General features: G+C 47.4%; 1 protein-coding gene across 1 annotated transcript in view; it reads left to right on the forward strand.

Moving 5' to 3' along the window:
- LOC135557182 (chromodomain-helicase-DNA-binding protein 9-like) overlaps window positions 1-12,472 on the forward strand; it is a 128,953-nt gene that overhangs the window by 13,738 nt on the left and 102,743 nt on the right.

The raw sequence follows: 12,472 nt of genomic DNA on the forward strand, positions 1-12,472 counted from the left end.
TCAGTATTGTATCCCAAATGACACCCGTTTCCCTATACCCCTTACCAAAGCCCTGGTCAAGAGTAGTGCACTAAATAGAGAATAGAGTGCCATTGTGGGACATAGACAGACAACAGGTAATTACAGTAGCCTAGCTGTGTCCCAGGGCCTGATTAATAGTGGCAGCAGTGTCTCCAGGACTTACAGTAACTAAGCGTACTCAAGGCTATAGATGTGGGTCGGGGCAGGCTAGAGGCTAGAGACACTGCCTGACTGTCTGTCTGTCTTGCTGCTGCGCACTGCACTCACTACATGGCTAGATAGAGTGTGGGAGTGGTTGCTGTTGTGGTTTTCTCTGTGTGTGTGTGTCTTTGAGTGAGAGAGAGGGAGAGGAGGGGGAGGGAGAGAGGATAGAGATGGACAGAGGGAGTGGTGAGTGAAGGAGGGGAGGGGGAGGGAGAGAGGATAGAGATGGACAGAGGGAGTAGTGAGTGAAGGAGGGGAGGGGGAGGGAGAGAGGATAGAGATAGACAGAGGGAGTAGTGAGTGAAGGAGGGGAGGGGGAGGGAGAGAGGATAGAGATGGACAGAGGGAGTAGTGAGTGAGAGAGAGGAGGGGGAGGGAGAGAGGATAGGGGTGGATAGAGGGACTAGTGAGTGAGAGAGAGGAGGAGGGAGAGAGGATAGAGGGAGTAGTGAGTGAGAGAGGAGGGGGGGAGGGAGAGAGGATAGAGACGGATGGAGGGAGTGAGTGAGAGGAGGGGGAGGGAGGGGAGAGGGAGATGGAGAGGATAGAGATGGACAGAGGGAGTAGTGAGATGGACAGAGGGAGGTGAGGAGGGAGGGAGGGGAGGGAGAGAATAGAGATGGACAGAGGGAGTCAGTGAGGGAGGGAGAGGAGGGAGGGAGAGAGGATAGAGAAGGATAGAGGGAGTAGTCAGTGAGGGAGAGGAGGGGAGGGGGAGAGATGATAGAGATGGACAGAGGGAGGAGTGAGTGAGGGAGTGGAGGGGGAGGGAGGGAGGGAGAGAGGATAGAGATGGACAGAGGGAGTAGTGAGTGAGGGAGAGGAGGGGAGGGAGAGAGAATAGAGATGGATAGAGGGAGTAGTGAGTGAGGGAGAGGAGGGGAGGGGGAGAGAGGATAGAGATGGACAGAGGGAGGAGTGAGTGAGGGAGAGGAGGGGGGAGGGGATAGAGATGGACAGAGGGAGTAGTGAGTGAGAGAGAGGAGGGGGAGGGAGAGAGGATAGAGGGAGTAGTGAGTGAGAGAGAGGAGGGGGAGGGAGAGAGGATAGAGACGGACGGAGGGAGTGAGTGAGTGAGTGAGTGAGAGAGTGGAGGGGGAGGGAGGGAGAGAGGATAGAGATGACAAAGGGAGTAGTGAGTGAGGGAGAGGAGGGGAGGGAGAGAGAATAGAGATGGATAGAGGGAGTAGTGAGTGAGAGAGAGGGGGGAGGGAGAAAGGATAGAGAGGGACAGAGGGAGTAGTGAGTGAGAGAGAGGGTGGGGAGGGAGAGAGGATAGAGATGGATAGAGGGAGTAGTGAGTGAGGGAGAGGAGGGGAGGGGTGGGAGAAGGGGAGAGAGAGAGAGAGAGAGAGAGGGAGGGAGGGAGGCTAATGACAGACACAGAGAGAGGTAGAGAGGTAGAGGAGGTAGAGAGTGCATTAGTGTGCTGCTCTGGCTCTGACAGGCACAAGGCAGATCCTGAAACAGAGCTGGCCAGTAGCATAGCAACATCCATCCACACACCTCTCTTAGCCTGGTTCCACAGTGATGCAGACAGCCAGGCAAAGAGGACCGTCAGCAGCAGTCTGTACTTTATGTCAGACCTGGGTTCAAATACTATTTGTTTAGGTCAAATACTTAAACTGTGCTTGAGTAATGGAACCAATAGAATAGTCCCAAAAGTACTAACCCCACTGATCTGGAACTCCAGGCAGGCTGAAGATTTCAAATAGTGTTTGAACCCACATCTGATCACCAGCAGCACAGTGTGTCTGTTCCCTTCCATGACCCTAAGTGCTGGCACATGCAGCTCAGCACTCATCAGAACTATCTCTGACTGGCTCTGTAAATTGTAAACAAGTGAGCGCACACACCCACAAACACACACACACACACAACTACTCTCTGGTGAATGGTGACTCATAAGTCGCTAGGTCTTTACCCTGCCTCTACAGCATAGCTCTGTCCCTCTCAACTCTACCACTTAGACTAACAGGTAGGCTGAAATACTCAAGCACAGACTGGTGTTTTGACCCAGCAGCCAATTTGTCCAATTTGTCCATCCGCTAATTGAAATGGGACATGGAACACCAGCGAACAGGCCCAGCTTCCCTACAGTCTGTGTCAACATCCACCCTTGTGTTGATGCTTATGGGTAGACTACTCTATTCATGTCCACTGGTGTGTGAAGAGCCAACAGATAGTGTGTTTGCTGAACAGGCAGGGCATCAGGGGATAGAGTGGTGCCCATCCCCCTGTCCTAGTCTCACTGCCTGTCTCTGGCCCTGTCTCACTGCCTGTCTCTGGCCCTGTCTCACTGCCTGTCTCTGGCCCTGTGTCACCCCCTAGTCCTGTCTCACTGCCTGTCTCTGGCCCTGTCTCAACCCCTAGTCCTGTCTCACTGCCTGTCTCTGGCCCTGTCTCACTGCCTGTCTCTGGCCCGTCTCACCCCCTAGTCCTGTCTCACTGCCTGTCTCTGGCCCTGTCTCACCCCCTAGTCCTGTCTCACTGCCTGTCTCTGGCCCTGTCTCACCCCCTAGTCCTGTCTCACTGCCTGTCTCTGGCCCTGTCTCACTCCCTGGCCCTGTCTCTAGCCCTGTCTCACTGCCTGGTCCTGTCTCACTCCCTGGTCCTGTCTCTAGCCCTGTCTCACTGCCTGTCTCTGGCCATGTCTCACTGCCTGGTCCTGTGTCTGGCCCTGTCTCACTGTCTGGTTCTGTATCTGGCCCTGTCTCACTGGCTGGTCCTGTCTCTGGCCCTGTCTCACTGCCTGGTCCTGTCTCTGGCCCTGTCTCACTGCCTGGTTCTGTCTCTGGCCCTGTCTCACTGCCTGGTCCTCTGCCTGGCCCTGTCTCACTGCCTGGTCCTGTCTCACTGCATGGTTCTGTCTCTGGCCCTGTCTCACTGCCTGGTTCTGTCTCTGGCTCTGTCTCACTGGCTGGTTCTGTCTCTGGCCCTGTCTCACTGCCTGGTCCTGTGTCTGGCCCTGTCTCACTGCCTGGTCCTGTGTCTGGCCCTGTCTCACTGCCTGGTTCTGTCTCTGGCCCTGTCTCACTGCCTGGTCCTGTCTCTGGCCCTGTCTCACTGCCTGGTCCTGTGTCTGGCCCTGTCTCACTGCCTGGTCCTGTCTCTGGCCCTGTCTCACTGCCTGGTCCTGTCTCTGGCCCTGTCTCACTGCCTCGTCCTGTCTCTTGATTTGGGTTGGGCTTATTGTTTGTGCAAAATTGTAATCTATGTTTGAGACCAACGCATGTGAAGCACACCTGTGTCTCTTACAGAACTGAAACAAGATTCACTTTCTATGATCTCTCTCTCCCTCTCTGCCCTGATAGACATGAATGAGCCTGCAACGCTGATCTCTCCAGTGTTGCACTTCATCATTTATTTCCTTATAGAATCATAGCCATGCGAAGGGTTCTGGAGGAGCTGCATCACCCCTGATACATTTGCCAAAGTTATAGAGTTACTGCTGTCTGTTCAGAAATAAATGAAATAATTCAGAATAGCCTAGTACACCATGAGAAAGCATATCATTTAGCAACAGAGGAACATTAGCGTCTTTAAAAAAAATGTGCCTAGCTGTGAAATGTAGCCCAATAACAAGGCATAGCCTACAGTTGGGAACACATGGGAAATCTGTCAGTTAATAAACAGCATGCATCAATACTGGTATATAGTATACCACCCAGACAGTTGTAGGCCTAGTCCTCAGGAGCTAGTGCTTGGCTGTTCACTGTTAGGCACACAGAGAGACTGACTTCTAGACAGAGGGCTTTTGTTCCCAGTCATTGTGAAGACAGCAGTATGATAAAGGAGCTGAGTATTTATTTTTTACCTTTATTTAAGTAGGCAAGTCAGTTAAGAACAAATTCTTATTTTCAATGATGGCCTAGGAACAGTGGGTTAACTGCCTTGTTCAGGGGCAGAACAACGGATTTTTTACCTTGTCAGCATGGGGATTCTGTAACGCTTGTCGTCTGGAGAAAGAGAGGAGGACCAATGCACAGCGTAGTAAGTGTCCATTATTTTAATAAAACAACTGAACAAAAACGACAAACAAACAGTCCTGTAAGGTGACGAAAAACACTAAACAGAAAATAATCACCCACAACTAAAATGGGGAAAACAGGCTACCTAAGTATGATTCTCAATCAGAGACAACGATCGACAGCTGCCTCTGATTGAGAACCATACTAGGCCGAACACAGAAATACAACAAAGAAAAAAGAACATAGACTACCCACCCCAACTCACGCCCAGACCAAATTAACACAAAGACAAAATAAAGGAACTAAGGTCAGAACGTGACAGTGCCCCCCCCCCAAGGGTGCGGACTCCGGCCACAAAACCTGAACCTGTAGGGAAGGGTCTGGGTGGGCGTCTGTCCGCGGTGGCGGCTCTGGCACGGAACGTGGACCCCACTCCACCATAGTCTTTGCCTGCTTCAGTGCCCGCTCCAGTGGCGCCTTTAGAGCGGCGAACCTCGTTGCCGACCTCGGACTGGGGACCCTTGCAGCGGGACATGAATAGATGGGAGACTCCGGCAGCTCCTGACTGACGGGCGGCTCTGGCAGCTCCTGACTGACGGGCGGCTCTGGCAGCTCCTGACTGACGGGCAACTCTGGCAGCTCCTGACTGACGGGCGGCTCTGGCAGCTCCTGACTGACGGGCGGCTCTGGCAGCTCCTGACTGACGGGCGGCTCTGGCAGCTCCTGACTGACGGGCGGCTCTGGCAGCTCCTGACTGACGGGCAACTCTGGCAGCTCCTGACTGACGGGCAACTCTGGCAGCTCCTGACTGACGGGCGGCTCTGGCAGCTCCTGACTGACGGGCAACTCTGGCAGCTCCTGACTGACGGGCGACTCTGGCAGCTCCTGACTGACGGGCGGCTCTGGCAGCTCCTGACTGACGGGCGGCTCTGGCAGCTCCTGACTGACGGGCTGCTCTGGCAGCTCCTGACTGACGGGCGGCTCTGGCAGCTCCTGACTGACGGGCGGCTCTGGCAGCTCCTGACTGACGGGCGGCTCTGGAAGCTCCTGACTGACGGGCGACTCTGGAAGCCCCTGACTGACGGGCGGCTCTGGCAGCTCCTGACTGACGGGCGACTCTGGAAGCTCCTGACTGACGGGCGGCTCTGGCAGCTCCTGACTGACGGGCTGCTCTGGCGCCCCCCCCCCCCAGGTGCACGTTTTCATCATCAAGCTTTGATTATTTGAATCAGCTGTATAGTTCTAGGGAAAAGACCAAAACGTGCACCCAGGGGGGGTCCCAGGACCGGGTTTGGGAAACCGTATTATAGACAACAACTAGGCTACTAGATGTAGTTGGCAGAGAACATCTCACCACGGGTTGTGCATTCCCTTATCTGTCCTCACACGTGATGCAGTCTTACTGCATGACAGCCCCATTACAAACAAATAGCCTTTTGATGTGGTCGTCTAAGCAGTAGGCACACCCTGGTGGTTGAATAGCTGATGATGAGCTGCTGTGCTGTATAGCAGGTGCCTCCTGTCTGACTCAGTGCATCAGTGGTTTAGATTTATTCTTCGACTCCCCGACCTCACTCTCCCCTCACCCCCTCCTCTGGCCTCTGGGGGCTTTGAAACTAAAGTGTGTGTGTGTGTGTGTGGGGGGGGGGTCAGGGGGGCCATGTGTGTGAAGCCGACTCAGCCAAGAGTGTCTGTGGCTGTCAGCCCCCACTGCATTGCTGTCTTTGTTGCTTCCTGACCTTCCTGGGTGAGGTTTATGTAACTCCCAGCCAGCCAGTCAGCCAGGCAGAGAGTGCTGCAGTCAGCCCTGAAACATGACACCAAGTCACTACTCTACTCTTTGGAGGGGGAGGGGCCCACTGCCGCTGTTTCTCTGGCTGCGGTTGGCTCTCTCTCTGGTCTGTAGGTCTATCAATCTCTCTCGATCTCTCAATTCAATGTTCAATTTAAGGGGCTTTATTGGCATGGGAAACATATGTTTACATTGCCTAAGCAAGTGAAATAGATAATAAACAAAAGTGAAATAAACAATAACAAATGTACAGTACACATTAGACTCACAAAAGTTCCAAAAGAATAAAGACATATGATGTCTATATACAGTGTTGTAATAATGTGCAAATAGTTCAAGTACAAAATGGAAAATAATTAAACATAAATATAGATTGTATTTACAATAGTGTTTGTTCTTCACTGGTTGCCCTTTTCTTGTGGCAACAAGTCACAAATCTTGCTGCTGCGATTGCACACTGTGGTTTTTCACCTAATAGATCTGGGAGTTTATCAAAAATGCATTTGTTTTCAAATTATTTTGGGGTCTATGTAATCTGAGGGAAATATGAGTCTATAATATGGTCATACATTTGGCAGGAGGTTAGGAAGTACAGCTCTGTTTCTACCTCATTTTGTGGGCAGTGTGCACATAACCTGTCTCTCGCTCTGTCTCTCTCTAGCTCTTTCTGACTGCCTATCTCTCTCTTTATGACTGCCTCTCTCTGTTCCTCCAGTCATCCGGCCTCATCTGCCTGCTGGTAGTGGAGGCCTGCCAGGACTGGGTGGTATCTAGTGGAGGTCAAAGGTGAACAGGAAGTCGGCTCTATTTAAAGTGGGGCGGTCTTTGCTGTGGACGGAAGGGGCGGGCTGTGGGGGGACACTAGAGGAGGAAATGGGTGGCTAGTTAGTAGAGGGAGGGGTGGGAGAGTTGTACTTGGATTTAGCCTAGACTGTGAGGAGCATGTGGGAGCCTTGCCAGCCCCAAACTGCACAGTAGGTCTGAATAAAAACCCATTCTTTTTTATTCTGCATTTTTTCTCTCTCCCGCTCACAGGGGATTAAATAGCTTTGACTATGTTGGCTGGCTAGGGTTTTGGAGAGGAGCGTGCGATAGCCAGCGGGTTCAGTGCTAACATGAGGTTTTGTGTGAGAGGAATGTGAGGGGCGACACAACCCAACGTGACCTCTTCCTTATACTGCAGTCAGGTTAACCTTTCACTGGCTGACAGGAATGAATTTAGCTCAACCACCAGGCAGCCTGCTGAACGCTAGCCTGCCTAGCATAGTCTGTCTCCGGGGAGAGAAAGTGGAGAACAGATTGACACAGTCTACTCTACAGGGACTCTAATGAGACTTTCAGTGGCTCTCATTCCGTTAGCTTAGCATTAAATAGGGAACCTAGCACTAAATAGGGCAAGGGGAATAAGGGAAAGGCATTTGGACTGTGGATCATGACATTGTGCTTTTAGTCAGCAGATTCGGCCCACTTGTTACAGCTGCACTAAGGTCGGACAGCATAACTGTGTTGATCAAGACACCGGGGAGCTAGCACGAGATATAGCTTGGAAAACCTACCTCAATATAGGGATGAGAAATGCATTGCATCCAAATTGTCTCATTATCCCAACTGTTACACCAGAAAGTTTGAACGACTGATAGTTTTTTTGGAAAGCTGCCCTTTTCGTCCCCATGCTTGTTAGCAGAAGCCACATCAGCCATTTTGAAATGGCACTAGAATGTAAGTTGAACATCAAACTATAGTCAGCCAATCAGGCTCCTTGCGGACTACGTCATCGCGCTGTGGAAATGTAAAAAAAGAGTTGCGGGTGGGGAATGGTTTGTATATTGCCGCGTTCAAAAACACTGGAAACTCAGTGGGAACTCTGAAAAAATTGTCTTGAATGGTCATCAAACTCGGAATTCCAAGTCGGAAACTCAGGCATCTTTCTAGAGTTCCAAGATGTCTTGAAAGTACCATAGGTCAAGCTTGACCAAAACTATGGATGCTTGTCTGAAGTACAATAATTCATTGGTAATCCATGTCATTGTTGTCAAGGGTGGATTAACAATGGCAATAAACAGCCACACACTAGAAAGTTGTTGTGTTTATCTTTCAATAGTTTATTTCTTTGTTCCAACAATTTTGCCTTTGTTAATGCACCCTTGACAACATTGACATGACCAATTATCAATTAATTATTACCAATTAATTATAACACTGGCTTACCAATAAATTATTACCAATTCATTATAAAAATGGATTACCAATTAATTATTGTACAGACATAGTTTTGGGAGAGTTTAACATGTACAAAGCCACACCTCACTTTTATTTTGACATTATCACAGTGCGAAGATGTAGGCTGACTATCCTTTGTTGTTCAACGCATGTGGCTTCTGCTACCTAGCATGAGGAGGAAAGGGCAGCGTTCAGGAAAAGTAGCAGTTATTCAATCTTGTAACAGTTGGGATAATAGGACAATTCGGAGTACAACTAATTTCTCATCCCTGGATTGAGGTACGTTTTCCAAGCTGGCTCCATGGTGTCTTGATCTACACAGTCGTGCTGTCTGACCCTAGTGCAGCTGTAAGTAAACAGGTCGGATCTTCTGGCTAATTGTTCTTTATGTGTCTGCTATACTTCATACAGTGTGCCTTTTTTGCCTTTATGTCTAAGGAACACTTGTTGGTTTGCGTTAGCTATTCCATGAAGATGACAGTTGCTTGGTGTGTGTGTGTGTGTGTGTGCGTGTGCGTGTGCGTGTGCGTGTGCGTGTGCGTGTGTGTGTGTGTGTGTGTGTGTGTGTTTTCACACAGGAGTCTCAAAGCAATCAGACAGGTTTGTCAGGTAGCTGCTGGTTCCTAGCCGGTTATGTTCACTGGTTTCCATGGCGCTGGGCCCTGAGTCAAGGGTTTGTTTACACAGAGAAACACTTTCACAACATTACACTGACTCTGTGGAAAGGGACAAAATGTAGGCTAACACTATCCTCTGTCTGTCTGCCTTGGATAAAGTTTAGTTTTATACCTCTAGTCTACAACACATAAGTTAATGTTTTAACATTTCAAAGTACAAAATGGAGGGTTGCTCTTTTCTCTCAGAATGTGTAGGCATATGTCTTGCTTGGATCCCTGAGGTGAATATGTTGGAAGAATCCTGTGAATTCCTTACTATTTAACTCAATCCTCTGTTGCTCAGTGCAATTACGAGGCTGCAGGTTTCAATGTTTTCACTGGCCTATTGGTCTGTGGCATTTGGCCTTCATATACATTAAATCAATCTCTGTGGAATGTTGAATCACATGGTTGCTTTCACTATACTGCCACAAAGCTGCTGTTATTTTGTATGCCCTCACCTCAAGACTGTCCTGTCTGCTGAGTTGTCAGTATGAAAAGCTTAGTGTTGTGGCGTGGATCATTCATTTGATTTATAAAGACTTTCTTGACATTCCTGCTCAGAACAGAACTACAAGTCTGTCTGTTGTCCTCAGTTGAATGTGTGTGGCTGTTCCCTGGGCCCTGTCCTCTGTTGACCCTATAATTTGGTCTCACCGCCATCATAGTTCTGGATAAGTCCATAGTTTGGCGATTCCACGGCAGCTTAGGCGGAAAATATTTATCAACAATCTGATTGTTCTGTCAATTCTCACATAGAAAATTAATTGGAAGGAAGGATGTTGGACAAGCTTTTAACATTTGTATCACAAATAATTTTCTTGAAAATCATTATGAAATTGGCAATTTCAGGCCCTTTTTAGACTTTACATGTCTCCTGTAAAACCATATGATCTGTGAACTGTACATGATACAGACAACATCTTGGTGTCATTATACTTCTTATCATGTTATCTCAAATATGGAGTATGTCTAGATTCTGAAATACAAATGTTCACATTCATGTTTTCAACGTAAAAATATCAATATAAATATCTCAAAAGTACCCTTTTTTATTTTGTTTATTTTTTAAACGTATTGTTTAGAACAATATACTTGTCAAAAACGTCAAATTTCCAGAGGGAGCTCTCTGGTACCTTTTGTAAATATGATCCATTTTATACGTAGAAATGGACATTATAGGTCATTAACCAATCACAGCCCTTTCAATCCATTTTCCCATTCACTGTGTTGGCGGTGCTCATAAAATGTATCATAACTTCAGAATTAGCACAGAACCCACTGGAAATGTCATGTACTTGTAAAGGGTACTTTTGAGATGTTCATATGCATGTTTTTTATATATATATTGAATGAATTAACGTGAAAATGTGTATTTCAGAATCTAGACATTCTCCATTTGTTAGAGCCCACTATAAGCAGTATAATGAACAATATGTTGTCTGTATCATGTACGGTTCAAGCAACAAGGTTTTACCGGAGGCATTTATAGGTCAAAAAAGTGGTCCTAAAATGGCCACTTTCATCATGATTTAAGAAAACAATTGTTTGTGATACAAATGTAAAAAGCATGTCAAACATAATTTACATTTACATTACATTTAAGTCATTTAGCAGACGCTCTTATCCAGAGCGACTTACAAATTTCTCCCAATAAAGTTTATATGTGAGAATTGACAAAACAATATGAGATAGCAAAAATAGTTTCTCCGTTGCAGCACTGATGCCTGCTTTTTTGCTGCTAACAACCTGGCTTCTCCTGATTTAACCTCTTATTATTGAGAGCTATAGCATGAAGAAAACTGGTGATGAACCCACCAATTGCTCATTTGAATGCATAAATCATACTATTTTGTGTGTTACCACCAGGTAATGCTGATTCATTTCTCAGTTCTCAAGCAAGGAATAGGCCTATGTTTAGAAATTTGTGACACTCCGCGACCCATTCAAAACCTCCCACAACCCAAATGTGTTGAGAATCGCTGTTCTAAGTGTAACAGTATAACTAACTAGCTAGCTGTTTCACATCCGTTACATAAGCTCTAAGGGAACCACTGTTGTTGGAATCCCCTCCCTCCATCTCTGCTCCCCAGTAAGTAGGCTGCTCATTGGCAGGTTGTTTTGATGGCTATATTGAAAGTTATTCTGCAATGACCTTGAATGTGTCCATTGTAATGCTTGCTATGATAATGTAATAACCATCCAGCTTATTTATCTGGAGAGGCCTAAAAACCTTAAGGTTTTGGGTGTGTCACTACACAACAAAGGGAACATTAGTTTGCCTGTATCATTGGGTGCTTAGCTCCTGACTTGTGGTGTATCGTACAGGCTCTCTCAGACCTTCCCCATACTGTGCTAATGAGAGATACAGCATCATCTTCAATGACCCCAGACTGCCCTCTTCCCTCTGACACCCCTCTGCTATCCTATAGAATCCCTAACGACCAGGCCCAAACCACCTTACCCTGCCCACTCCCAGTCCATCCATGAACCACTCCTATCACCATCCCTCTCAGAGATGCAAATGGCCATCGCATGCCTCTCTTAATGAAATGAAGGAGTCAGTTAACTGAATGACTAATGGACAGCTAATAGGTGGCTGTTAGTAAAGCTTCTTCATTGGGAGCTATTTGAGGATGTGTAATGGGTGTGATGGTGCAGCCGTCTCTCTCTGCCATGGCAGGTACGGCTAATGATATCATAACCTATGTGAATTGCTAATCGCTGCATTTGCAAGGAATTACATGCCAAGCTGTTTGTGTGTGTGTGCATGTGCCTGTGTGTGTGTGTGTCTTGGCCTGGGCCTTAGAGCTTTCTGGATAATAACTATAAATATCTCAACAGACCAGAGAGGGAGGCCCACACACACAGCCTAGCGTACTAGGAGTGTGTACTTGGTTGAAGCTATAGTTCCCCTGTGAATAGATCTACAGTGTTTAATACCATTATACCACCTAGTAGTGTAAGTGCATTTCTTGGGAAATAAGGCCAAGGCTTATATAGTATAATATGTAACTTTGGACTGGGAATCTAATGTTATTCATGTTTATACCATGGCATTGTGGAATACTTGTTTCTGATTGGCTTGTAGGGCATTCTAGAGTGTGAGTTATTTTAAGTGATAATGCAGAGAAGCCGGTGTTTGGAGGGTATATTGGCCCTGGTGCTGTTAGGCTCGAGACCAAGCCAATATATCCTCTAAACACCGGCTTCGAGGGCAGTATCACTTTTATACAACCAGTTACCAACATATTCAAATAATGATTGACATTATTTTTTATGAATTTATTCATACTATTTCATCCTTCCATAAGATATAGTCACGACACAAATCTAAGGTTGCTACCCAAGAAGGCTGGTCGTTTGTTCAATCGGTTTGGTTGCCTGAGACGCGACCCAGTCGTTCAGTCTTTTTGTTCTGTATCTTCAATATGGACGCAACCCAGTCTTTTTGTTCTGTATCTTCAATATGGACGTGACCCAGTCTTTTTGTTCTGTATCTTCAGTATGGACGCAACACAGTCTTTTTGTTCTGTATCTTCAATATGGACGTGACCCAGTCTTTTTGTTCTGTATCTTCAGTATGGACGCAACCCAGTCTTTTTGTT

Source organism: Oncorhynchus masou, chromosome 2 (assembly GCF_036934945.1).
Source record: "Oncorhynchus masou masou isolate Uvic2021 chromosome 2, UVic_Omas_1.1, whole genome shotgun sequence".
NCBI lineage: Eukaryota > Metazoa > Chordata > Actinopteri > Salmoniformes > Salmonidae > Oncorhynchus > Oncorhynchus masou.